Below are 27,572 nucleotides of genomic sequence, written 5' to 3'. Positions count from 1 at the left end.
CGACCTTATGGTTGGCTTTCCCTGAGGCACGGCGCCCACGGATGGATTTCGCCAGCCGCCGGCGGCCCGGTCCGGTTTTGCTGTGTTTGTAAATTTCTTCGTAATTTATTGTAATTTTTATTCGCGTACCGCGAACTCGCCGTCGCCATTTTCCTTCGGGCATTTGGGCGCGGATTAAAAGGATGCACGTGAAGTTCTTCGATCGCTGAGCCGAGCCGACCGGGACTTTTATCGCATCGCGCCCGAAACCGCTCCCATTAAAGTACGCGTCCGAAAGGCGGGCTTTTTGGTGAAATGAATGGAAATTAATTTGGTGGCGGAAAAGGGCGCCGGCGTGTGCGGTGAGTGCATTAACTAAAGTGGTGGCCCACGTTTCGCTGCACAATCGGACAATGGGAAAATGGAATAAAAATCGGCGATCGGCCATCGGCGGGCGTTGCCGATGTAATTTGCGCTGAGCTGCAACAGTCCGGCGACACGCTTCGCTGCGCAGTTCGCTGTGGGCAGTGATCGTTATCCGTGTTCCTCGGAGAGGTCATCCCTTCCGGTGGGGGGAGAGCTATGTTGCAAAACCGATGTTTATCCAGCCCACACCCATGGGGCCTGTAGCGTTGTTTTGCTTTCGTTCGTGTATTTTCGTTCTATTATCGACCTGATTGATTCATGCAGTTGACCCGGCGAATGGAAAATCACGCACAAAAAGTGCATAATTATGGACCGGACCGTTGTACGGACCCTGACACGTGACACCATCGGATCGGTAGATAACGGGCCCGATTGTGTAACGGTATGGTGGCTGACATTAAATTAAAATGACCCACACGAGTTGCCCCAAGCTGTGGGTTTCCCATTCCGTTGGCCACCGTATTGAATCGAGGCGATCCAGACCCGTCGGAAAAATCTCCAGTGCCCAAAAAACACTCAATGTACTGGAGCACTGCAACCCACGAAGACCGTTTGATCTGAGCCTTTCTCAGCCTCGAACTGGTGAGCATAGGGCTTTCCTTTTCGACCGAGACTTCAGCCTGCACCGTGGAATCCTTTGTCCTGGCTTAGTGGTCATGCGGTGGCGGTTGCGAACGGGTGTGCGTTCGGGTCCGTCCTCCGGATCGGATCACAATCAGGACCACAGGGTCCACCAAGGACAAAGCCGGCTGCCCAGTCCCGGATTGTCGGTCCTCCCTTTCGCATTTAAATAAATAATGAAAAAGGATCAAGAGAAGCCAATCTAAACAAAGGAAGTGTACCCTTTTTTAATATTCCACCCGGCGACCTCGGGTTGGGCGCGCCCGGCAGGGGAATGTTGAAATTCATCCCATTCTAATTCCGGCACGGGTTAGACGCCCAATCTGGGCCGGACGGTTTGTTTTGTTTATTCGAGGCCCGGATTTTTGTTGCTTCTCGATCCTCCGGTAAACGGCACCCCGGCTGGGCTGGGCCGTCCAGCAAGGATCACACGGTAATGGGTTCGTAATGGTAGATCAACGCCTGGAGAAAGGACATCCTCGGGTTACGGTGAAGATGTTTTCGCGCCGCCACTGCCAAGTCGTCAATGGTCATCCGTCAGCAGTGGCAGTCCGGGGCCATATCGCCGGCCAGCGTTGACAGGCTTGTGACCGTTGAAATGTGAAAAAGCTTCACCACTCATTCAAGAGAAGATGGCGAATCTCTGACTAAATAAAAAAAACTTGGTCGTTCGAAGAAAGTCGCGGCAAAGGTCGGAAATTAGTAGGTAATCAAGTGGAGAATGATAAAATGCGGGACAAAGCGCGCCAGCTCGGAGATCAACTTCCGGCTTTCGGGCGTTTCCCAGCTGTTTGGGGGGGCATTTAAATTTCAACCTATTTCAACATTGCCCTCCCGGGAGCGGTCGTAAAGGCGCGGACGGGCGAGCGATGGGCCTACTTATTTATCTGACCTGTCGGTTGACGTTTGTTCAGGCCGGTTGGCGTCGTATTGTTCTTATCTTTGGCGACTCCAGTCCTTTCCACGGCTCTACCATCTGCGGTCCAGCGGGTGCTCCGGGTGAATCCGCGAAGGCAGCACACGGTGGAAGGAAGTTTGAATAATGACATCAAACGGAACGTAAAAATTGCACACCAAGGAGACGGCGAGAGTCGGCACTCCATCGTCGTAAGCATCTTACACGGCACGGGAAGTGTACTGGGCTGGGCGAAGCGAACGGCTGAAAAAACGGACACATCGTCTGCCCTTGCTGCCCGAGACCCACATTAATGGGGTTACCTATCATGTTGGTGCGGCCGTTGGTTGTTGAGAAAATTAGATTTTATGGCCCTTGGTCGCCGGGAACCACCGACGTGCCGTGGCGATCAAAGGGACTCAAATCAGAGGTTCATGACACCATAAAGATGGCTGCCGAAATCCGGGTTAGCCCAGCAGATTAACTGTTTAGCGGTAACGATAGCTCAACACGCCCGACCCGGAGGTGTAGGATTGAGCCGCTTTTTAGGGGGTGGTGAAGTAATATTTTAGGTTGTTTTTTCTTGCGGGTTGGAGTTTATTGAGTAATGAATTGAGGACTGGTGGTTGAGGACGTGACGTACAGACAACCATAAGTTACCTAAACTGCTGACATTCTATTAAACGTCTAACCCGTTCCTGGGAATGTAGACAGTAAATCGTTTACCTATAAACGTCACCATGTCACCACAGTTTGATTCAGCTTGTTTAAATGACTTGATTACTTATTTACAGGGTGCGCCATGACAACAGAACTTATTTAAATGTTTAATACCTTCACAATTTTTCAATTAAATTTAACAATTAAAAAGATTTGTTTAGGGTATAAAATGCCTTCTTGTGCGTTTTTCAATATATTTAACTACATTTCGGTCGTAATAGCAGCAATGTTTGCTGTGATTTTAGCTTTTAGTTTTTTAATAGTCATCGGTCTCATGACATTACCAACCCATCGGAGTCTGGCGAGGCATACGCACTGCACGTCAGTGAGATCGTCGTACGTTGCCAACAGTTCGCTGTTGTAGTGACTTCTCCATTGTTCCTCCTGGAAAAATATTAATTTTAGCATCTTGCTCTCGGATTAAGCTAAGAGGATCTCGTTAGTTTCGGACAGGGTCCCTGTCTCAGATGCGTATTTGAGTACTGGGATTGTAAAGGTTTCGCAGCTTCGTCTATCTTGAGACGAGATGTGCGCGAAATAGCTTCCCCAGGCTGTATGCTGATAGTAAAGTAGCGCGATGTCTATCAGCATAGGCCTGGATCTGGATGGACTTTAAGTAGATGGTCCCTGAGGTCTCCACTCCACTCCCTTGAAGGTAGGTGGCCTATGACGTTTGTCATGGTCATTCTAGCCAGGCTGGTAAATTTGGCCGGTATTCTTAGTCACGGTTTCATACAATTTTACCCTGGTTATGCTATCATGTTTAAAGTACAAATGAAAACTAACATCGGTCGTAGTGGAAGGAACGGAAACAACACTTTTTAAAATGTAGAAACCGGCAATAACAATTTGAATTTCTGAAAAGCAAATCTTTTTCGATTAAGTCTTGTACACCAACTTGAGGTGTGAAAAGAAACGGTCAACAGTAATGTTTGGACGGTAAAGGAAAATATTGCAACAACCGAGAAAGCTCCACTAGACCGGTTCGCTTGAAACGACACCCTTCTAAAGGGCAAGCCACTGCACAGCATTCAAAAAACCGAGCCGCCGTGCAGATCGAACGGCTGCTCGTTTCATGTTCTCAGCTCGGTTGTCAAACAACAACAACAGCACCGAGATGTACACCGTTCTCACGGTCTACATACGGTATGCTATGCTGCGGCCATCTCCCAGCCCATTATAGAACCGGGGCCATTGTGGCGGCCGAGGACGTGTCTGCAATCTAGGACCTGCGTCTGGCCGACGTCGACCGCTCCGCTCGAGAGCGAGGAATTCCGTCAAGGGCGCATCGGTGGCAAGTACCACGGGGCCAAGAATGGAAAACAACCGGACCAAACATCACCAGCACGACGGTGCCTTTTTCCAGCACATTTGGTGACGATTCTTGCGAAACACACACCGGGACAGCGTTTCGTCCGCCGGTGTCAGTATCTTTATCGCCGAGCTAGTGCTGCCGGCTTCTGCGTCGATGGGCAGAGGCCCACATCGGCGGCCCAGATCCGGGACGGCCACCAGGTTTCCGTGGCAGGGCGATTTTAGGAGTTTAGCAGCCAGCAGCACAACAGCATTCCACGTAAGTGGATCATACTACATCCATGCACACTACTCGAGACAAAGACAAAATGCTGAAGAAAAAAACCAAAAATACGAGAATGAAATTCTTCCCCCTGGTCGCCTGGTGTGCGTGGCTCGAGGTTGCTCTTTCTTTGCACTCGACGAAGGCCAGCTTGTCTTGTTTTGCTCGCCTCTTCCGGCACACTTCGGCTGACGGGAGAAGTGCCACGAGCGTCGACGATGTGGAGTGCTTGCTTGGGCGCCGTCGGACGGAAGGGTTCACTAGCAGGGCCCGTGCCTTGGCTCAAGTCAATGTGTAAGACGATGGTTCGAGGTGTGCCGGGCCGGAAGGAAAATCAACATTTCAGTTCTTTTGTCGGTGCGCTATTTGAACACCTTGAGCGCTGGCACACACTATCACGAAGCAGGTGAGGAAATGCTTCACATTTTGGGCGATGGTCTTACGAGTGAGAGCAAGGACAATGACTGGGCAGCAAGAATTGTTTCGCTTTTTGGCACCATTTCGCCATTTAAGGTACTCTTTCCAAAGTTGAAGACGGATTTTTCACACTCCCAAGACGGAATCTTTGCTGGAGGTGCGAATGTCCGAATGTTGATTATTAGGCGAATTGTTGTTAGGATTCCATTCTGTAAAGTTTTACAATATGCAATGCTATTGAATTTTGATAATAATAAGTTATTTTGTTAAGGATAGAAATAGGCATTACTTTAGTCATCGACTCACCGAGTCAAGCCCGATACAATAAGGTGGAGTTTTGAGAAGGCAGACACTCAAAGCACAACGGTCAAAGAGGCCAAATGTGTTCTTGTGAAAAATTCTCGGGCACCGACCGCACGTTTTGCCGCGTGTAAGGATAGTAATTATTCCAAGTGTCGCGTAAACTAAGCCGTTTCATTTGAGCAGTGCTTGTAAGGCGGATCGACCGACCCGAACTGCTACGCGATGAAATGAGCCTTCCACCATTTCCACCTGGTCCGTAAGGGCGAAAAAGTGATAAAACGGTGAGAGACAATGCATGGCTGGCCGGTGTAAGAGGTGTCTTTTTTAATTAAATTAAGCGAAATGACCGACCAATTTTGTTGGTGCGTAAAATAAGGTGCCGCAGCGAGCCGGTGCCGGTGCCAGTTGCCGCTGGAAATGTATTCGCCGCCGGCGCGCCGAAGCGGCTAACGGGATCAGCACTTTTCAGGGCGGCTTATCCCTTGTCCTTCGGCAGGTTCGGTCGGTTTATGCGCTCATCGATATAGCGGCGAAGTAGTACAGGTAAGGGGCAGCAGCAGCTTTGGACAGCTCCGGAGGGAGCAATCTGGGTAAGATGATGGTGCAGTTTTAGCCGCTTGAGTGTCCTTAGGTCAGGGCAAATGGACTCGAACCGCGCCGAATGACTTCAGAGCCGTTTTACAGCATTTTGATAGAAACATTTTGGTGTGTGGAATTAAATCGGATAAGTTGACGGAGTACGGAGAGAATGTAAGTTTCTTTCTCTTTATTTGCAAACCACACCCAGGCCCTCTGCCGAAGGGCGAACTACACATCCCTTACTTGTCAGTCAGCCAGTTACGGGTGGAAAGGTAATTAGAATTGCTGATTCGCTTCTCCACGCCACCCGGTTGGTCGTTAGTTCCTAATTTCTTAAAGTAAATCGCCTGCTGATCCTAGAACGGGTCTGGTCTAGTCAACATATCTACGACCTACAACGTCTCCCGGGGGATTACTGACCACCGGCCCCCATGTTGTCCCATGTTGGTGCAGACGTAGGGGAAATAATTAATAAGATTATAGAGCATCGCCGGTCCGGCTCGCCTGTGACCGGGAACTGGAGCTAGACGTGCCTCTTGGTCGCTCGCTGATAAGCTTGGCACGCGCAGTGACGCGATTGTTATCTCAAGACGTTCTCTCCCCGGTGGTGGTCGCGTCCGTTCCGTTCCTTTTAATTAGCATCAGTCAGGGCTATTGATTCGATTAGAGAAATTAGCTAATGTGCCCGGATTACGGTAAATGATGTGCCTGCAGCACATTGACGTGCGTCGAGCTCTCCTGTCGAGCGGGGGTAAGGGTAAATTAAAGCGCCTGATTATCGATGCCGGCCACAGGGAATGAAATGCATCCGCCTGAATAGGTTAGTAGGTGAAAAATGGGTAAATGGGATGTGATGTAAATCCGCTGGCAGCTTGATGGACGTTGGATTGGCGATGGATTTCATCGCAATATGGAGTTCGCTAAAAAGAGTTTTTTATTCGGCAAACAAACATCAACCACTCTGAAGAATTCTTGAAGGAACCACAACGCACAACGCCAGATAAGTTTCGCAACCCAGGCGTGTGTTCGATTTGCGATCGGCCAGCCAGGAGACCAGCTGCGATGGCTTAAAATCAATCTCAATGGCCGTGCTTTGTGAGCCCCATTACCGGGAATCTGTTTTGAAACACGATTGGAAACATCGAACCACCGGGACCACGGGGCTTTCGGGGCCCTCAGGATTCGTTCCTCGCGTCCTCGCGTCGTGCCCGGCCAGTAATGAACATATCACCGTGCGCCGGCCGGACGAACGAAGGTGATAAAATTCTATCGCTCGTCTAGCGGCAACGGCTCCGTCGTAGCATAACCGTAGACGGTGGACACCCTGTTATCCTCAGCATTTGTCACGGGAGCTGTGTGTGCCTGGCCCAAGAGCCTGACCGGACAAACGAGTGTGGCCTTTTGTGCAACGAGAACATTGTTGATCGAACGTGCACACGCCCCGATCGTGTGGCAACGAAGTGAGTACAGTAAGTCTTCACCATCACGCTCCATCTCTCTCGCACTCTTTGTTGCTGTCTCGGTCCTTCGGTCTGACCATTTCGAATCGCCGATATCACCGGGCATTATCGCACGGCATAAACAAGTCTTCGTCCTGGCGGGCGAACCGGGCGTTTGATGGTGCCTCGTTTTCGGCCACAAACATCGTCGTTGCGTAACCGAAGCAACAGCGAACAGAGGCCTACACACACATACACGCACGCACACTGGGGGTCTTTAGGAGCGGCGCCCGTGGCCCGTTTCGAAAAGGATAATAATAAAAATGAAGCTTAGCACCGACAGACTCACGAACACACGTACTGCCACTATATTATCATCTTCACATCAGTGCCGGAGGGGTCTGGCCCACCGGTCTGGGTGGTGGTGGGGTTCCCAGGCGTAATGGACAAACATCCAACATTATCGTTGTTCGCACCCAGGATTGGCCCAGGCACACCCTTGAGCGGGGCTTCTTTCGCTGGCAGATTTCGTTCGTCCGATTACACGCATTGCAATAATAATGTAAATATTTCATCCGTTTCCGCATTGTTTGGTAGTCTCAATTAAGAGCCGGTGTTTTCGGTGCACTGGGTCCCCGGGTTTTTATTAAAAGCGAGGGAGCGCTCTCCTTCCGGTTCATTTTGCCCGAAAGGAAAGATGTGGTGAGCGGCACGGGTCCTTACAATCTCACAATCGGCCCAAGCATAGAGCCGTGTTGCCGTGACCGTCGGCGCACTATCGTTTAGTTCAAAGCGGTCCCGTGCAGCATCTCGCAAGGCGCCAGTTTGGCCGTCTGGGTGTTATTGTTTATTTACGATGCCTATCGTTTGTGGTGCACAAAATATGAGCCCGCACCACCGGCACGTTACGCGTTGCCGAGACAATGTCGAGCACCTGTAACCAGGGGGTGGGTGGCCCACAGAATGTGCTTGGGTGTATGCTTCACACGAGGTGCTCTATGTTGGGAGGGAGTTCCCACTATCATTGACACTATTTCTTTTTCCCGGCCTTGCATGAAGCAAAGACCGAATCCGAGAATATTAACACAGCACCGGGGGTACAGCACCGAGGCCGGAGCGTGGCGGGAAAGCATGAGAGGTGAGCATGAAATTTTTATGCACCAAACACCATCAAGAGTACCGCACTGGGCGGAACACATTCGCGCGCAATACGCTTTCGAACCGAATATCCCCGCCGGTGGCACCGGGTTGGTTTCCGGGAGAAAAACGAACCTCGGCGCGTGCTGTGGGTTCCGTGGGTGAAACACAATGTAACACACACCCCACCTGGCCCCTGCCTCTACCTTTTCCGCGTCGAACCGAGGGGAATGGTCTGCTATTGGAATAAGCCCGGCCCGCGCGGGCTTAGGCAGCCGTACAAGGTAATGGCGCGGACGTCGCTGCGTACGTAAATCCATGGTAAAAGAATATTATCTGTTAAGTAAGCTAATTTTACGACCATAAATGTTTGTATTTTTCCGGGTTCCGCTGCTTTGCTGCCTGGCGGTCTCCGGCGACCGCAGGCAGCCCGGAGACCGTGCGTATGATACGTTATGGGCGCATCATTATGCGAAGGACTGTCATTTCGACTCGATGTGTCTCACGCGCCGGCGAGGTAAACCTCAACCGTGTGGTGGCTATGGAAAGTTTAGCAAAACATTCGAATTATGGAAATGAAGATAAAGTCCAAATGAACAGCAGCTGGGTGAAAGTGGTGTTTAGCTTTGTCAGTTGCGCTGTAAAACACTTCACATGTTTGGCAAAAGAAACATCGCCTTTCCTTTGTAATAACATGCGAGAATGTGAACGTGACATTTGGAGCCCTTGCTCAACAGGTAACGGTAGCAATTTGGAACGTTGCAAAGCACTGGACGAAGCTTGTGATGGTTCTTTTGACAAGACGAAACGTTTTTGACACACTTCTGTTAATGTTTATCTGGTGCAAAAACAATGGTTTTAACGCTCAATTTCTGCTGGATTAATATTCCTCTTTTCTCTCCTAAATTAATAATGAAAATACAACTCAATACGTGATTGTAAAAGAATGGAAATATTGATTTATAATTGTTGAACTCAAATAGAAGCATTATTTTAGTGAGATTGTTCATTAGATGGCGAAACGAAAATTCCTACACCGAACAATGACTTTCGCGAATTACACTGCGTAAAAACATTGATGGGTCACAAAAGAAACTAATGTTCGGAGTGGCTCAGAAATGAGAACTTCTCCGCATTCATTCGCTCAAAAGCTTCCTCATAAAGTTTGCTTCATTAGCCACGGGCATGCGTGAAAATTCAACATAAAATGAGCCTTCCAAAATAACGCTAGTCGTTCCTTAAACCAGGCGAATGAGGGCATTAAGTAGGACCGTAAAGATCCCAATGCATGCGGAAGCCCCTCTGTTTGGTACTGCGGAGGCCTGTGACAGCCGACAGTCGTCATGCGTTTGCAGCATTGTCATGTGAGCGTTAGGATACGGAAGAAATAGAAACAGTCATTTCTAGGATGTGGTAATAGATGTGGTTTATGCCTAATGCTCGCTCGTAACATAGAGTTATGCTGTGCTTTATCGAAAAAAATCACATAAACCGTGGTACCATAAAGTTGGCGGTCGCCCGTATCGTTGACAGCGGCCAGTAGACATCGCCAATATTTAGCGACACTAAAGTAACGGTCCGCCGCATCTGCCTTATCGGGATTGTACCTTGAGGGAAATGGTTTCTTGTTACTTTCAGTCCTCCGCACGAGAGAAATCAAACAATTATACCAAAAAGCGTTTCAACGGGTAAATCACACGTTGGACGATGGATATGTGAATATGAAGTTTTTTCATATTTTTAGAACTGTATAGAGTGGCAAAATGGTGTAGCCTTTGGAACCGCTAACTTTATTCGTGTTTCATGAGGACGTGTAAAGGAAAAGAAAAAAGTGGCAATTTCTTTCCTAGGACTAATCTCGTGAGAATGGATAGTTTCTCAAATGTTCGTGTAGCGCTAATTTTCTGAACAATCTGCTTGGTGGCTCTTTTTGTTTTGCACAAAGTTTGAATGCAAAAGACGTTAATCGCTATCTTGTTGTCCGGAAAATGTCGCTTGTTCAAACTTATGTTTGCTAAACGGTGCCCGGCACGTCACTTGTTGGAGAGTGCTTATGGGAGGTACCTTTTTAATGGACTTTATTCTCTAGGATTCCCAAGGGCCATCCAAAAGTGATCGGACGCTTTCGACTCTCAGGCTGGCTATCGGCCGCCGGAGACAGGCGTGTTGGGGACGATTCACTTTATCTAAGACGAGTGGCATGCCAAACAAAGTTTTGGCCTTGCAAGTAGTTTGGCTGGGTGTGCTGGGTTGCCATTCAATTCTTACAATCTCACTGTCGCCAGTAAGTGCTGCGCAACACTCATACAAGTATTTTTCGCCTTTTGCAAACATCGTGCCTTTGCTGTGCCCTTTTACCCAATGTACTTCATGCTGGGTAAACGTGCCCATCCGGTAGCAAACTTTGGCAAACTATTGTTTGCACTTTTATAATGCGGAAATTAATTTAAGTTTACACGCCTTGCTTCGTAGAATTGCAGCCAATGTCGTTTCCATTAAGTGAAAGGCCATGAAATGACTAACAAGTACGACACATATCCTGATTTAGGTTGTTTTTTCCTTATTACATTACTGTTCGGTCCGTTGAGTTGGTTCATTTGAATTTTAAACTAATAATGAGGGTTCCATCGGATTATGTGGTTATTACTTCCTCAAAGTCCAACGTATTGATGTGAGAAATAACAAAAATACTCTATCAAAAAAGATATTTCGATTGCCTTTTGGTAGAAAAAAAAGCCAAGAAAATAAGGGGGAAAAACACCGAAAATCAAGCAAAATAAACAATAGGAAAACTGATTTAAATATGTTAACATTATTTCGTTTTATCATTTTCATGTGTCATTGGATGCAACTACACTCTTGGGGCGTGCAAAACTATGCTGTTTTCGTTGCTAAAACTAGTGCACCAAAGTTGGTCGACCGATTAGCGCACCCGAACGCACGGTTCCGAGCAAAAAACGCCAGTCCAGAAAGTGTAACACTCCACTCGGGGGAAACTGGTACAAAATGCATTACTGACAAGATAAGAGATTAAATTAAATTAATTTAATTTGGAAATTAATGTGAAAATTTTTGCCCGCCTAAATCAACCTGACACAGCGTACGCGTTGAATGCTTTCGGTGGTGTTTTTTCCTCTTTCTTCCGAGACATCCCGACCTTCGTATCTGGCTCGTTTTCGCACCACGGGGCACCATCTTTCCTGTGTAAGGGCGCTGCTCAAAAGTGAAGCTAACGGAATGAGTGAGCAGCAAATAATAAAAAAAAGAATTAGTCCCCGGTCCAAAACGGAGAAATCGTGCGTTCGCTTACCGGCCAGCGTGGCCAGCGAGCGAAAGGCGGCGAAAATTCTGACCCAAGCCCCAGTGCCACGAGGGGCGGTTTTGGAATTTAGCGTAAAAGTTTGTCAGGAAAATTTTGTGTTTTTTGCGGGCCAAGTTCTTCCCGGCCAAGCTCCCGAAGGGCGGTTTGAGCTTTCACTTTGCCTTGGGCGGCGGTAGTTTTCAACGTATCCGTGCCGACGGGTCCGTGCACGCGATGGCAGGGATTGATAAGAATATTAGGAGCACCGGAAATAGTCACAACCGCAGGGCTGCCCCAGGATTCGGCAGAAGATATAGATGTGGGGTAAAGATCGGACAGGATGGATGCATTCCATAAACTTGGCGTTTTATCGACAAGGAAACTTTTATCGAGCTAATCGCTTGTGAAGCATTAAAACTCTACCCACAAATCACAGAAGCGATTCCGATCGGGAGTGCTTCTAGCGGGTTTTTGATTTATTCCTTGCAATTTCGGGGTCAAAACACTGTCGTTGAACTGTTGAAGAGCTGTTTGTACACGATCCGGTCGTAATTAATCTCTTTTAATGAACTTGTTTTTTCTCCTTACAGGTGCGTGCTGTTGTAAGGAAACGGCCGTTATATACGAGGTAAATATAGCGAAAGTCACTTCAGTTTTAACCCGTTTGTGAGGTCTGTAAGCAATCGAAGCGTGCTTCATTCATTACAACTCGATAGGGCCTACAGAAACAGGGTTCGTGAAGAGTCACGACTTAGATTGCCTAGCATTTGCCCTTCAAAGGTTGTTGTATAACAAATGTTAATCATAGATTAGAAATCGGATCTGATTTCTTGCATCCGACAAGCTTACATTGTTAATTCGAAATGACCGTGCTTATGCTTTTCGATCAAGATAAAATAAAAATGGCTTTCCTTATGCATCACTCGTCGCCATTATCCGCCAAGTCTGTAGCATTAGCTGCGAAACATCAATATTTCCTTAGTGCTTCGGTTTTAGCCCTGCCTTCTGACGCTTGTCGGTGAGAAATTTTGGGTTCTAGGTCAAAAGCAGACGGCGATGGCATTAGCGTAAGGAGTGGGAGCATAAAAAAACATTCCAACATTTCCATCACATGACTCGACGTACACACATGGGTAACGATTTATCATCAAGCTCTTATCCGGTGACGCTATGGACATCCGTGCTCGAAACGTTCGAGGCACCGAAATCTTAACGGCTGCTAATTGGATTATGAGATAATTACGCCTCTTCATTATCCGCTTTCCTCGTGACGATGTCAGCGTCATGCTCTGCTACCACCCCAGTACACACAACTGGGGCAGCCCCACATTAGCGCTCTGTGGGCGGTGTAGGATCTGTTGTCCCGGGCTCTGGGAATCATGCTCCAAAAGTGCTCAACCACTTTTTTGCCTCCCTCCTTAAACCAAGCGAAGAATTGGCTGGGTTCAGTCACTTAAGCGTCCGCACGGCTTGCCCGATGGAGACGAGCAAATGGTAAACAATTCCTCTTCGACTGCCATGGCCAGACGAAACCGCACAAGTGAAGAATGATCACCGGGGCTGGGAATAAAATATCCCTGTAATAAGGCCCGGAAGAACCGTCGTTGGTATGGTGACTGTTACGGGGTATGAAGGCCCGGAACGTGGTTTTAGCCCCAATACGGTGAGTTTACGGAAAATGATGTGTAAAGTCAATGTTTGGTTGTAGTCGATTGAAAATGTCAAATCAAATGAAGAATCTCGAGTCCTTTACGGGTTACTTGAGATGTCGGTAGAACGGTCGATGGCTCTTTAAGGTAAATGGCTTACAGCTAACCTTTCCCTGTCCTGTAGTCCCTGTCAGGTAATCTAAGACACAGTCTACATTCCTATTCAGTTCATGCTGCGACGCGCATAAAGTTTACCTTCGTTTGCGGAGCCAGGATTTGCAAAGTACATTCGAAGATGACTCAAATTGTAGTAACTAAACCTAAGTTAACGAAATAAAACGGCGGTTCCATCAACATATTCAACTGATGCTGGGCTGGTGCTTTCTGCCACCAAAAACCGGACCGCCTAATCCCGATACACACGCATAAATATTCTGTTCGGGTAGAGTGATGGTAGCGGCGTGTTGATCGAATTCCGTGCGAGAAGAAGAAAGCGCAAACGTGCGAGCAGAGTCAAGACACGCAAACGTATAAAACTAAAAAAAAGAACGATGAGAATCAGGAATGTGTGGTGGTGGCGTTGTAAAAAAGCAAAGTTATGAATACTAAAATATCGCAAAACAGATGAATCATTCATAGACCCGTTTGTCTGATAAATGATGGGGCTACGAACCGGCCACCGGCACAGTGATATTTCGATTCTTGATGTCCCGCAGGCGCTGATGTGGGAAGGAATATTTTAAGGCCCTATCACATGGTCTGATGTCATGCTTTTCATGGGCTTAGAAAAGTTATATGTACATAACGATGTAAGATAGATGGTTCTTGAACTATTCGTTTTACGATAGAACCTTTTGATTAAATACTGGATATTTGGAGAATCATCTATAGACACAGTTTGAATGCATAATTCTTCGACAAAATTGTCTTATCCAATTTAGAACGCGTAGCTCGTGTTACGGTAAACCATACGAAAATGTTAATGAGGGTTTCTCAGGGAGCTGTCGAGTCGGATGGCACCCGATGCGGATTAAAATTACCACCGAAACTCGTTGCGTTGCTTTTCGAACGAAGCTCAAGAAAGCGGATCTACTACAAGACAGTTGCTCACTCCCACTGCCCTAGCTTCCCACCGTCCGACACCGACCCACCCGGCCACTGCAAATGCAACGCCGTTAAATGGGAACGTTGTAACTGACACCGAGCTGATGTTTTATTTGCTTGCCAGAAGAGGCCGCCAGCTTTCAAGCTGTCTTTAACTGCCATTCCGGTTCGTCTGGAAAGACGTGAGCCTCTCGTGGGTGCGGTGCCAACGCACCAAATGGCGAATCCTTTGCCCCGGGAAATGGATTCATGAAGCTCCCAGTCATTATGCTACCATCATTTATAACATTGTTTATTTATACGGATAGCCGTTTGTCCGTGACTAATGTAGCCGGGGCCGTGGGACTGCGGGCAACTCATTCAGCACGCTCCTTAAGGATGCTCGGAGTCAATGGAAAGACAAAGTACCAGCGACGACCAACAGAATCCTGCCACCGTTCCGTGAGTTCGTTCGCCCCGGGGCACCAGCTTCTGTCAGCACGTGCGGGAGTGTGTGTTGAGTAATTTAATATTATTTTCCTCCCACTCACACACAAACACTCACATACACAGTGCTGTGCTGGTGGCATCGATGACGAATAGGTTTGATACTGTTCATTGGCCTCTCTCGCTTGGCGTCAGCAGGCCTGTGGGCATAAAGATCGGCGACCGGCGAATGTCCTTAGTTGGCTAGCTTTTACTACCGCGCCGCCACCGTTCCGGTCCGGACACTGCATCGCCGCAACGGGCCGCAGCCGTGGTGGTGGCGGGAAAAAAGCACAACCCCAGAGAGCTGTCAGAAAAACAAAAATATGAATAATAAAGCGCAACCATCAGAAACAAGAGTAAACGAACGTTTGAACATAAATAAAAATACGGACCGGAAAGCCAACCACTAATTGGCAATTCGCCTGCGGTTGAATGGAGCGCGCCGTCGTGCAACGCCCGCAAGCCTGGTGGTGCGCGACGCCACCCCAGAAACCGATTCCGATTGCTGACAGTCCGACTGGGAAGACGAATTTTATCCTGAGTAAACAGAATCCCACCAATGGTTAGGAAAATAGTTTCCACGCCGTGCCGTCGGGTCGGGTCAAGTCAGCCGCGCCCACGGTGTTCGGTAGCTATGGCGCCCCGACCTAGCCTGGCTCGTTAAGGGAGCCCTCTGTACTGCTACGTGTGTCTGTATGTGTGGCCAGGCGACGAATGCAAAGAAGAACCACACACTGGCTTGGTTGATGGAGGCGCGTGGTGGCTCACTAGACCACCGTGCTCGAAACCAGTTCCCGGGGGTAGTTATGGTATCATTTGCCGTGAATGGTCTGTCGTTGTCATATCTTTTATTTCATTGCGCATCAGCGTCTTAACTGTTTGTGATTCCATTTTGCGAATGGATCGCCAAAGGAGTAACAGAGAGAGAAAGAGAGAGAAAGAAACAGAGAGAGTTGGGAACAGAACAGAGAGACAGTGGGGTTGGCGCAGCAAGCTTTTTGCTAGAATGGCGTCCATTTTGTTTGCCGAAACCACACGCCGGTTTTGTTGTGGTTGTACTCGTAAGATTTACCAGCACCAAACGGTAAGGCAGGTTCCGCATTACAGTCGACTATTTATAGATACTTTTGATCACGGGTTGTCGAACATGGCTAAAGCCTCACAGCACAGTGAAGAAGGTTAGAGTTCGAATCGCAGCCACAAAACAATTTGCACAACTGTTTACGTCTTTTTAAGGAGTGTTGCACATGCAATTTTTTATCGTCATTATTTAGAAGAATGTATATACTCAAAAAAAACCCTCAAGTTGTGTAGAACAACTCTCCTGCTCCATATATTTATCGAAGTAAATGTGTACAAAACAACGACATTTTGGCTTTTATTTTTATTTAACAAACTATCGTTGAAACAAAATGAATTCACGATATGGCGATTGAAAAGCAGTCCAATGCTTTCCATAACATGCCAGCGGTTTGAACCTTCCGTCGAAACGGTTGCAAAAGTCGCTACTATTACATTCCTTTTCACATTCCTCAGACATATTTGACTCGCGCTCTGGAAGCCTTAACATACCACTACAGATCTCGGTTGTTTCTGTGCTGCCACCCTGTGCTTTTGCCCCAATGCTGCTGTCTTTGTCGGTTCGTAGAATGGCTCACATTACCATCATTATTCATTCCATCATTCGCTGCCATCGTCCGTTGCGAGTGATCCGCTTCCGAGGATAAACCGCGCCACTCGCAAATGATTTCCTTGATAAATTATACATTCCCAGGCCGGGATCAAAACTAGCGACTGGCGCAACTTCCCAGAAAATTCTTCGAATTTCAAATCTAAATCTTTCCATTCTTGCCCACGGCGTAGCCAGCGGGAGCCGGCTTAAATCCTTCTTTCTTCCGGTGTGCGGAATTGTCAAAGTTACTGGTACTGCCCCGGGGACTGAACGGTGCACCTTTTTAATTTTTTTTTGTCTGCCTTAGGGTCCTTGCTAGATTTAACACTTTAAAACCGAAGAACAGCAGTGGGCTCGAAAGGTTTCGTTGGTTGCGAAGGGCAGTGCAAAAGCGCCAACAAGATAATTTGCAGGTGATAAAATGACTTAGTTTCGTTTTTCTTAGGCGCCGCTAAGTCGATGCTATTGAAAAAGTTGAAATTAATGGAAATTTCACGATAGTCAGAGGAGCGTCTTCCGGCGCGGATGATATAAAGTGTCACCCGATCGATCTCATTGGCTCTTTGCCGATGGATTCTATGCTACGGTACAATGACGGCACTAGCAAAATGGGACAGCTTGCCGAAAGTTATCGCTTTGTTTGAATAGTTATGCAAATTACCGTTATCAGCGAAAATATCGTGTGTATAAAATATCGGTCAATACATGTGAAGACATTTTTAGTTTGTTGTTTTCTGTTCACTTATAATATGTGTGTTTTGACCAACCATAATAATTCGCAGGTTATGATATCTATCACGAGTCTAGAACGAATCTCATATAGTATAAAGATTTGACCGTATAACTTTAAAGAAAAGTTTGACACTACAAATGTTTCAGATTACATCGTGTCATTAAATTTTGGTTTGCATCGACAACTTCAAAGTAATCAAGAAAATATCAACAGTTAGGGACAGATTCCTCCAATGCCGTAGGCCATCAACAGTTAGGCTCAGGTTTTTTAGAGATGAGTTATGTAAGAACATAGCTTATGTAGAACACGAAAATGTACCAAGTTTCTTCATAAATCTATGGTATGGTCGGTGTATGAGCCTCTGAAATAGTGGTTACGGAGCAGGAACATAAAGCCCGCAGCCTTAAGGCCTGACGCGATGATGATTAAAGCGTAGCGAACGAAGCCGTTTTAATGTGGCCGCCGTAAATTTGCTCTGATTTCGTCTTTGGTTATTAGTTAAATAAATGCTTAAAACTGGTCTTGCCCGCAGCGAAGCGTTTCCGAACGCGCAGCTCACCTGTTCAAATTGCTCCACTTTCTTTCATTTTCTATGCTCCGTTCCTGCTTGGGCCGAACATGCTGTGGCTGTGACCCCGCCGGGTACTGCGGGACAGAGTGCGGGGGCCGGGTACGTGGCGTCTGTGGCTTGATTACGGAAATTTGATGTTCGCCCCGGCACGCTGCAATCCCTGCCAAATCCCGAACTTCTCGTTGGCCGGCGTTGGTCGGCGCTGGACGACGGCTGACGGTGTCATTATCGTTCGCTACGGGCACCGGTAACGATTTCAGGATGTTCCTTTCTTGCAATTCGCCCTTTGCAGTTCATTTCTGGGTGCGCCCGCGGTGACCGATGGACGTGAGCCTGGTCCGACGCGCTCGAGCCAGGAGTCGAAAAGTGTGTTTCGTGGAAATCGCTCGGAGCGCTTTCCACGCTTTTTTTGTTTTCGATGTTTCTATGTTCCGCAGGTCGCAAGACGGGCCACAGTTTTTTCGGCCCTTCCCGGTCGGTGCTCCATCAGACTCCATCGTCGCGTCGGAGCGTCGGAGAATTTACGAGCTTCGTTTCCATTTCGAATGAAGGCCCACGGGGTGATCGCCCGATGTTTGGGAACGAAAACGGACACGAAAGCCGGGCGGCGGGCTGTAATCGAGCTGGTCGGAATGCTGCCGTGGATGGCCGGGTGTCGCCGGGAACGCTGCGTGCCTCGTGCGTAGCGAGCGTACGCCGAGCGGAAATCAAATAAGTTTCAGTTTACAGCCCGTGAGCTGTTTCCCATTTTCTCGGGATTTCAGGCGCTGGATATTTATGCACATAAAGCAGCATAATCAACGGGCTCTCGTAGCCGGCCAAAGGCGCCACTCCTCTGTGGCTTACGTTTCCGGTGTTGGGCATAAGATAGTTTACTGGATAGCTTACGATGAAGCAATGGTGAATGGTTTCGGTGGCTGCTGTGAGCCTCGAAGAATTTGAGTTCGGATTTTGAATCGTACGACAAAAACATAGAACAATCGTTCGTTAGTTAGTAGCGTGCGGGAAAGATACCCTTGATCCAATTTAAGCTCTGCAATTTGCAAAAGTGCGATGGCTGGGAATACCAATTGCATTTTCCAGTACCAGGTGGATTAAAATGTTGCCGGTGATAAAAAGCCTCCTAGTGTATCGGTTGCTGCTCCGTGCTTTTGCTACAAGTCACGCGTGCAGCTAATCAATAGGAGTCAATCATTGTATCCGATACTCGGTGGTGTACATGTTTTGCTGAACGCGCATACAATCTGTGCGTCGGAGCCGTAACCCGGCCAGGACCGGCGTCATTGTGTAATCAATCTAAATTCTTCGAATTAGCGAACGTGTATTGCAGTCATACCGATGGAAACAATTCATATCAATTACGGTGTGCCTTAGTTGAATGGTGAGTTTACGTTTTGTGCCTTCCACGGGCACATCCGCTTTCGGAGTGACCTCGATTGGCTGCGGGCTGCATTGACATGGGCGATGATACACATCGCAGCCGGGGAGTAAGTACAGATCAGCTCGACGGAACATGTGCAGTTTGTGAAGGGTAACTTTACCATACCCATGGTCCTTGGTGTTGCTGGTGCCGTGATCCGCCAGGGACCACTGTGCGGGCTCTCAAACCGTTACGCGTAATAGGATTCATCTTTCGACCGATTAATTTAAATATTTTCATTCAATATGGTATCGGAATTCATTCGATGAAATGCTTCGGATCCGACCGCGATCGAGGGTCTGGTGCTAACAACTCGCCTACGGTAACTGGAGAGCATTTATCTCGAAAGCAGGACCACGGTGGTCCTGTTGGGAAACGTGGGAAACTATTTTCCATGGTTGACGAGGCGATGCAAAGGTACCCAGTATTTGCGGGCCTCGTCGGACTCAGCGTCGTACCGGGACCACAACCCAGGAAATGGTTCGCAAAGGAGAATTACAATAAACATACATACACATTCACTAGAGTATTGGCCGCCACTTGGTGAGGTCTGTGAATGACGTGGGCCACGTCGAAGAACGAAAGATAAACACCCCGAAAACGACTCAAGGGGTTTACAACAAATGCAACGTAGAAACACCGGAACTTGGTGGGGTGGCACTGGAATGCACAGGATGTAAAAGACGGATGTGAGGAAAACACTCTGGACAGGACCGGAAATAGGGCAATTTATCTACGGTCTGCTAACCACCTCGTCGGTCCAAGTTTAGTGTGAGATAAAAGTTTTGTGTTTTCGTTCTCCTCGATCTTCTAGGTCCGTAATGAATTATTTTCGTTCGCTCAGTACGATTGTATGCGTTCTATGAGTGTTAGTGCAAAATGTCGAATTTGTAGCGCCCTCGGGTTGCGTTTTTTGTGTGCAAAAATTTGGGAAGTCAACCTGATGTAAGAAATTGAGAAGTAGTACAAGACCAATTTAGTGTATGTTTTATTACATACTTATGTGTTGTATGTCCTGTAGTCAATATGTTCCAGGATTGGCATAATATTTTAGTATCGATCGATAAAACCCAATCGATAAAATAGGTTTAGAACAATTCAACAATCCTTTCAAGTGACTTTTGTTTGTTTTGCAGAGCTTCGTTCATAACTTAATACTTGAATTCGATGGAACTACTCTTGTATGGCTGGGTATTTAATGTTTAATGTTAAAAAATATGATCCCAATGAAATAATAAAAAATGGAAAAAAGGGGAAAATGTTGTGAGTAGTTGACGATATTCGATCTAAAACAATTGAATGCAAACGCCAAAAGAAACGCAAATTAAATCAAGTCGTATCAAACAGAACTTTAGTTTGAGTAAGAAAAGTGTTTAACACGACACATCGGCAGACTTATCATTGAAAAGTGCCCTATCGCTACCTTAGCCCTATCTTTTCTCAAGTTTCGATTGGAATAATAAATTGTTTCCGAGACTTCAATTTGCTGCAATTGAGTTCATCAAAACCATCGGAGCTTTCTTCTTTTTCGTTTTTCGTGAAGGTAATTACCCAGTTACAGAACTCAATTTTCTTTGTGACGAAATCAATCACACGTTTGCGGCCTGCTCGGTACAGCGCGGGCCTCGCTATGCCCTATCAAAGGTTAATTTTTTGGGCGGGAGCAAAAAGGAAACTTCCTGTTGCGTTTCGTCGCCAACCGGGGCGGAAGCGAGCTAGCCACGGCCCCGGCTATTGTTGAGAAGGCGAAGAAAGCGGCCCATTTCCCTTCATACAAGCCAGCAACATATTAGCTGTCAGTGTCAGGAATTAATTTTATTTCACATCCACCGCCACGCTTGGCTCCGAATGGCTTAGAAGAGAGAATCCGCGCCAAAGTGCTCGGTGTGCTGGGTGTTCGTGTGGTGCAATATATTAAATCGCTGTGGTATGTGTTTGTCCGGGCGCTTGACATCCGCCCGGGTGCTATTCGGCGCGTGGTTTTCGAAATGCTCGAAAGCTACTACGGATCTACTCGCTACTGTGGCTGGCCTGGCAGTGAGTGAAATAATAATAATTGCTTCAGTCGTTACACCGCCGTTTGTGAAGTTTCGGCTACCGGTCGCGTTGGCGGTTGGCCCTGAACAATGAAAATAAGGAAAGAACTTGTAATTGTCAAACGTATTTCGGTGCTGCATGTAGCCGCACCGCAATGTACGGTTTGCACTAAACTTCGACCCGGATCACGGAGCACGGAAAGTGCTGTATGCGCACTCCAAACTTCCCGCACTGTTGCGACGACGACAACATTGTGTATGCATTGCGCAGGGAAAATAAAAAAGTTTTACTAGCGACATCAGAAAATGGCGAGCCGGGGGGCAGTAAACAATGCGCGTTTCCTTTTTCCGCATACAAAGCATATTAAGGAGATGAAGAAAGAAATAAAGCACCGGGTCACCGGGGCGGTGGGCTAAGCCCTCGCCCGGTGGGCGGCAGGACGAATTTGAAGATGGCAACCAACTTCCTTCCAGCGGATTAGGAGCGCCACTTTATCTCGGGCCCGAGCTCGGCCCGAGAAGATGTACAATGTTCCGGCGTGGCGTAGGTGCTTTACGAACATACGAGCGTACATATGTATTCCTGCGTTGCGCCCGGAACTTTGCGCACCCGATTTACTTGACGCCGTAGGGTCGGTTTTTCCCAATCCGAGGCCACCGGCTACGGCCGACCAGCGACCGACGGTATGCCAGGGAGACACAGGGTGGCTAATGCCTTTCCCTCGAGTCGCCGCCACTCGGTTGGCACTTTAATGGAACGGGAAGGAAAGAATTTTCCACTTCGCTCAACATGCGACAGTTTGGTTTTTCCGTTTTCGGCGTACATATTGTTCATTTTGGAAGTCTGTCCTCCGGAGAGCAGCCACCGTGGACACACCGGAAGGACCTCCAGGGACTTTCCGGTGCGCTGCGGCCACTGCCCAGCTGCCCTGGCTGATCCGCTGCCCGTGTGCCGCTGATGCTTGAAATGCTCGACGGAAGAAAATGGACCGCCAACGCGGCCATGACCATCAACGGAACCTAATGTTCCGCCATTTTCGCGGCGAAACGGATCAAACCGAGGGCAAAATAAAGTAGCTGGTGAGAAACAAAAGGAAAAACCCGAGTCGGAAGCTGGTCGGAAAGATGGAAGAGCATAAATGGGACATGCAACAGTGGCCACGGAAACGTGACGCCGCTGCCAACTGCGGTGGAGGATTTTCCGGTTCAGTAGCGCGGCAGTGGAGCTTTGGTGCGAAGGATAGACGAAGCGAGTAGCCGGCTGAGGCCGACGATGGAGTGGCTACGATAGTTGCAAGATTCGCCCACTAGCGAACCAAGGGTCGACCAAGATGGCAGTTAACGGTGCTTTTCGACCGGGCAAGCAAAGACTCGGCCGAAGACTTTCGGATTTGGCGAGCCCACACAGCCCGCCCGCTCACGGGCACGATGCGTGGAAATGAGGAAAACAATTTGTCGTGTGTGGTATAAATTTTAAAGATTTATCTTCATTCTCGACGGGAGCCACCCGGAATGGTCGTCGTGTGGCCGTCGTCTACCTATCGAAAGCGCCGTAAGCGGACAGGTCGCCGGTGCCAGCCAGCACTTTTGGAAGTGCTTTACTTTTCAGCTAACGTTTGCAGATGTCGGAGATGTTAGCGAAGGAATGCTTAAGCGATGGCCGAGAAATGGGAAATTGATGTGCGATGTGGGTTTGGCGAGCAAGCGCAAAGATGAGTTTAATGGAACTGCCAAAATAATTGAAATACTTTTACCTCGTTACGTTCAGAAACACCGCGGTTTTCATGGGTCGCAACTCGTATTCGAGTATTTATGGCGAAAAATGTGGGTCAATCAACGGAGCAAATGGATTATTCCGTGGGGATCGTGCTCCGAAAGCTTTTCTTTCGAATTGTGGATGTAAAATTGATTTTTTAATGTTGTATTTGAATTTTTGAAATCTGTTTTCACAATCCTTTTTTAACAATGAAAGATTGGAAGAGACAAAAATGGTTAAGGTAAAGAATTCATTTTCATTATAAACTTTTGCAAATGTCTAGTGGCGACGTTCCCAAAACATGAGGGAATAAATTCAAGATTGAAGATCAGTTTTAAAAAATGTCCCGCGCCCTTCCAAAAAAATGTAGACTCCCAACCTAATGACTGCTTTGCATTTGTGAAGCCTTCTCTGTTCGGCTCAATTTATGAGCCGAGCCACTGTTTATGAATAATTCATGATTTCTTACAGTTTTCAATTTCCAACTGCTTCCGTCCCCGGCAACTAACTCATTTTCCACACTTTTTCAATTCGGTGGCGCTTTTCCATCGCGCTGCTGTCTGTCTTGTTCGGTGGGGGCGTACGATTGGTTGGCAGAGCCACGAAGACGGGGACGAGCTCCACACATTTCACGCAACCCAAAGTATCGGCATCCTATAAAGATCGAATAAATGTCTTTCTGCTGATAAGTGTGTACGTGAGGAGGCACTGCAACATCAGGCGTGACCGCATCGACAGCGGAACGGCTGTGGAAGGCGAAAAAGTGTATCGACACCAATCGTAACATGGGTTCGGTTCGATCCGACACGATGCTTGCCGGGTTCGCTTTGTGCGGATCCGCCCGTCTACGAGCGGCCATTCGGAGCAATAGACGAAAGTGTTGCCAAAAACATTATCATCAGTATCGCTGGATCGTGAAGTGACTTGGTGGTGGAAAAATGATATCAGGAAGTGATAATGGCTTTATTACATTTTCCAGAGCCGTTCGATGCGGAAACGGAATTTTTATTGCCACGCTGCTGGCACCGGCACGCAAGAATGGCCGTACCTTCGCCGTACGGTGCGCGAGGAGTGCGATGCCGCGAAAGGCACCGAGTGATAAGCGGCACTAACGGAAGCAGTAGTAAAGATAGTTATCGGCTGATGAAGTGAGAGAAAACGCCTCAGCGTAAGACGGCGGAGCCATGAAATCTTGGCGTGAAACTGATTAAATGAGCACGTCGGCGTGCGGCAATAAACCTGTGTGTGGTACCCGAGTGACGCGAGCCGATATTGTTCCCGGCGGGTTCGCTGTGCACAATTTTTCCGATCGCATCCGATATGTCCTGTGGGGCAATGCGAAAGGCAATTCCGGGGCTGCATGATGCAATCGGCGCACATTAAAAATGTTCTCCGATGAGGATGAAGACGCATGTACCGAGTGATTGGGAAGCGAGTTGCACAGATTGCTTTGGGAAATGGGGCTTTGATCAAGTTCTATGCTTTGGACAGTTTAATTCACTCAAAGAGATAACAAGTCGGCGAGATGATAATATAACTTAATTAAGGATTGGTTGAGTTCGTTCTAAACAACGAACTTCAACAATCTTGAGATCTCTGCGAGAATAATCTTGTCGTTTCGAGTGAATTGCATTTATGTTTCACAATTAGGGTTACAAACAGAAACTAAATATGTTTTCGTTATTTCGGTTAGGAGTATATTATGTAGAAAGAGCTATTTTATTTTATGAATAACTATGGTGTACAACTTATAGCTCTAGGTATCACGAGTTAAAAGTTCCTACTAGTAACAAACATGCGGTCTGTCTGGTGGTCATTCGAGCAGTTGCCCTCCAATTAGTCTGGTGCGTGTACGGCTGGCAGAACATTTGTGCGCTTTTCGTCCAGTCATGTAAGCTCAACACTTTTCGTCAACAAACGGGAGGCTTGGGAAGCCGCTGAGCCGCTGAGAGGCCAATTACTGCACCCTCCGTTTGGCTCCGTTTCGGGCGACCAGAACAACCGCTACGCCACCATGAAGCAGACAGTAGTCATTGTGGCTGTGTGGCAATCTTAGGAAAAACCACTCAAACACTGCCGGGCGTACGTGAGCAACGTCATTGTCATAGCCGAAGCATTACGGATCGTTGACAGTGGCACCGGTTAGGAATGAAAGTTTTTGTGGATAATTGGGAAACAGAAGCAGACCCAAGAAGTTGCCGAGTAATACAGGGGACAAACTGCAATAACACTGACTGCAAAACCTCCTGGCCGACAGACAACGCGTCGGTTCTGGGGCCCTGTGTCTCTCTACACGTTTGTGTGTTCGGCTTATTTACGCCAACCAATCGATCCGGGCTGTGCTCGGAATACCAGATGAGCGCGATAGGCCAAACTCTTCCAATATGTCAACCGGAATTAGGTTTCCGAATTACTTCACTGGTGCGTGGCCCGGCCACCATTAGAGGACGCTTTGGGCGAGAATCGAACTGGGCAAACTTTTGTTTGTCCAACGAAACTTCCAAGTAATACCCCAGATTTGATTAACTTTTGCTATTTTCTGCCGGACGATCTCGTGGAGTTAGGGGCAACACTGTCAAAAAGGATTATTGTAAAAGATTTTCCACCAACATTACTTTTTTAACAATGGAGATCTACACTATACTAACATTTTACGTTTAAATATTCCTGTAAAAAGATTCTTGCTTATGACATTTCTGATGGAACTAGGTCAATGCTTGTTTTGGTTTGCATTGGTTTTGATAATATTAAAAAATCTGAATGTAGGGAATTGTTTGTATAGAAAGTAAAACAGGAGATTTTAATTTTATAAAATGCCAAAGCTTCTTGCATTCAAATTTTAATGTGTCGCTGCACCATGAAATAGGTTACGTCATACGATTGCAAATTTACAGTTGCCATAAGTGAAGTTGTTAGATAGTCATAAAAACACCCAAAGGGCTTAAACATACGCCGGTCGGACCTTCAGTTGGCAGACAGCTTTCGCTCATCAGTGCATGTCCTGGGCCGGCGCCGGTATAAAATTTATTTATTTTTATTTTCAAATCTTCCCCTTAGTGCCTTTTTACGGCCATGCTGTGTTTTGCCGCAGTGGCTGCTGTTGTTAATGCTTCCGCTCCAGCACACTGCAATCATGGGGTGCATTCAGGGTGCTCATATGCAAAATAAATCCACCAAAGCTCTCAGCGGCGCCCTAGTGCCCGGTGACTGGCGCAATAGTCCCAGCAGGGCTTCTTCCACAAACGGCCATGGGGTCGTGTGTCAAGTTGTAAAGGGATTTTTTTCCCCACTCCTCCTTGGTGACCAAAGAGCATCCCAATGTCATAGTTTCATTTAATTCTACAAGGCAGCGGCGTTCCGAGGCGAGCGCAGAATATATGAGCATGTGAAAAACTACATCTCAGGAGTGCGGCTCACAATTTTAGTGGAAACAAAATGTATTACCAGAAAAGGGAAGTACGGCAAAATGAGCTTGAGGATGGCTCTATTCAAGATGGTCGTCCCCGGGGTGGCTATCCAGAGGATGCATTCATTTGAATAGTGCTTATGTCTCCAATCACTGCTTCAGTTTTTCAACATTTTTGGACTGGAACTGGACTGGTCTCGACGTGCGGATACGTTTTTATTGGCACCGTATGTACACGTATGTGAAATTCAGAGGAAGGAGCACCATGTGGACCATAATTTAAACTGAAATGCTCGACTGCAGTAACTCGGATCAACCCATTTCAATTGGTCGCCTTGTCAACATATTGTAAATGTTTTCCTATTTATCCCGCCATCCAAATTAATATTCTTAATTTTAATGTCGGACGGTAAAGCATTACATGAAGGCTTCGGTATTGTATACAATGTGATTTTATTATGTTATTTTCATTTAACAATAAATAAACAACCACAATTGGTGAGTCACTTGAATTCGATGAAATACACAGAAAGGATCACACTTATGATATTATCCTGCAACAATCTCACGCTCCAGCCCAAGTGTATGGCCGACCGACTTTCTCGCCTACATAAGGGGATTTCGCAGAAAAAATCGCACACAAACACACGTGCGGAGAGGGCACCTCTTTTCGAACAATGCAACCCTCGGCGTATGCAGCCAGCTGTCGAGTCGAGAAGGGCTGCTAAAGAGCGCAATCCTCGACCCAAAGTGCTCAACTTTTCCGAAGAGCTTCTTCGTGCACTATCAGTACCCTTGAGTATGTCAAGTCATCGCCTTCGTCGTCCTCAAGTGGCACCGTGAACGGCAGCCGAAAGACCTTGGCATCAGGTGGAACGGCTCTCGGGTCGACGTCGTGATTGTACCAACTGCGAGCCACGCGAATACGCGTGCGCCTCCGCCAAGAAGTGCTGGGAAAATGCGCCGGTTTATTCCTACGTTTATCGCAGTACACAAAACACAAAACCCGGCGCCCTCCAATAGATTTGCAGGCGGCCCGGCGACCTATTTGCGCAGTTCGCTGCACAACGCACACATACCGGCTGCATAATGCACTTTTAATAATGAATCGCAGACATTCTCATCTTTCCCGCCGGGCTCAGATTGAGAAGGAGCGAAAGAAGAGAGAGAAAGGGAGGGAGTGATAGATGAAAAAACTGTTGCACGGCTGTTTGATGAAATAGACAGCGGGGACAGCATGACGGCGCAAGCAAACGCTCGACAATGTTCACCCCGAGCCGTCATTATGTGGCAGGTTCGCAAATGTCGGCCAGGCGCCTCGATGACGCTGAGGACGTGGGCTGCGGTCTCCACGGAGGGCAAGT

The 27,572-nt window shown here is 47.5% G+C and overlaps 1 protein-coding gene across 2 annotated transcripts in view; it reads left to right on the top strand.

Annotated features, from left to right (window-relative positions):
* LOC131209799 (uncharacterized) overlaps positions 1 to 27,572 on the top strand; it is a 190,777-nt gene that overhangs the window by 114,401 nt on the left and 48,804 nt on the right. Inside the window, exon 2 of one of the 2 annotated variants that reach the window (XM_058202940.1) lies at positions 11,984 to 12,021. The exons of the other annotated variant lie outside the window; for it this stretch is intronic. The gene's annotated coding sequence lies outside the window, so the exon portion shown is untranslated. The remainder of the gene's footprint in view (positions 1 to 11,983; positions 12,022 to 27,572) is intronic. 2 annotated transcript variants of the gene reach the window in all.

The sequence above is a fragment of the Anopheles bellator genome, chromosome 2 (assembly GCF_943735745.2).
Source record: "Anopheles bellator chromosome 2, idAnoBellAS_SP24_06.2, whole genome shotgun sequence".
In the NCBI taxonomy this organism is placed as follows: Eukaryota; Metazoa; Arthropoda; class Insecta; order Diptera; family Culicidae; genus Anopheles; species Anopheles bellator.
This window is presented reverse-complemented; position numbering and strand designations above follow the sequence as displayed.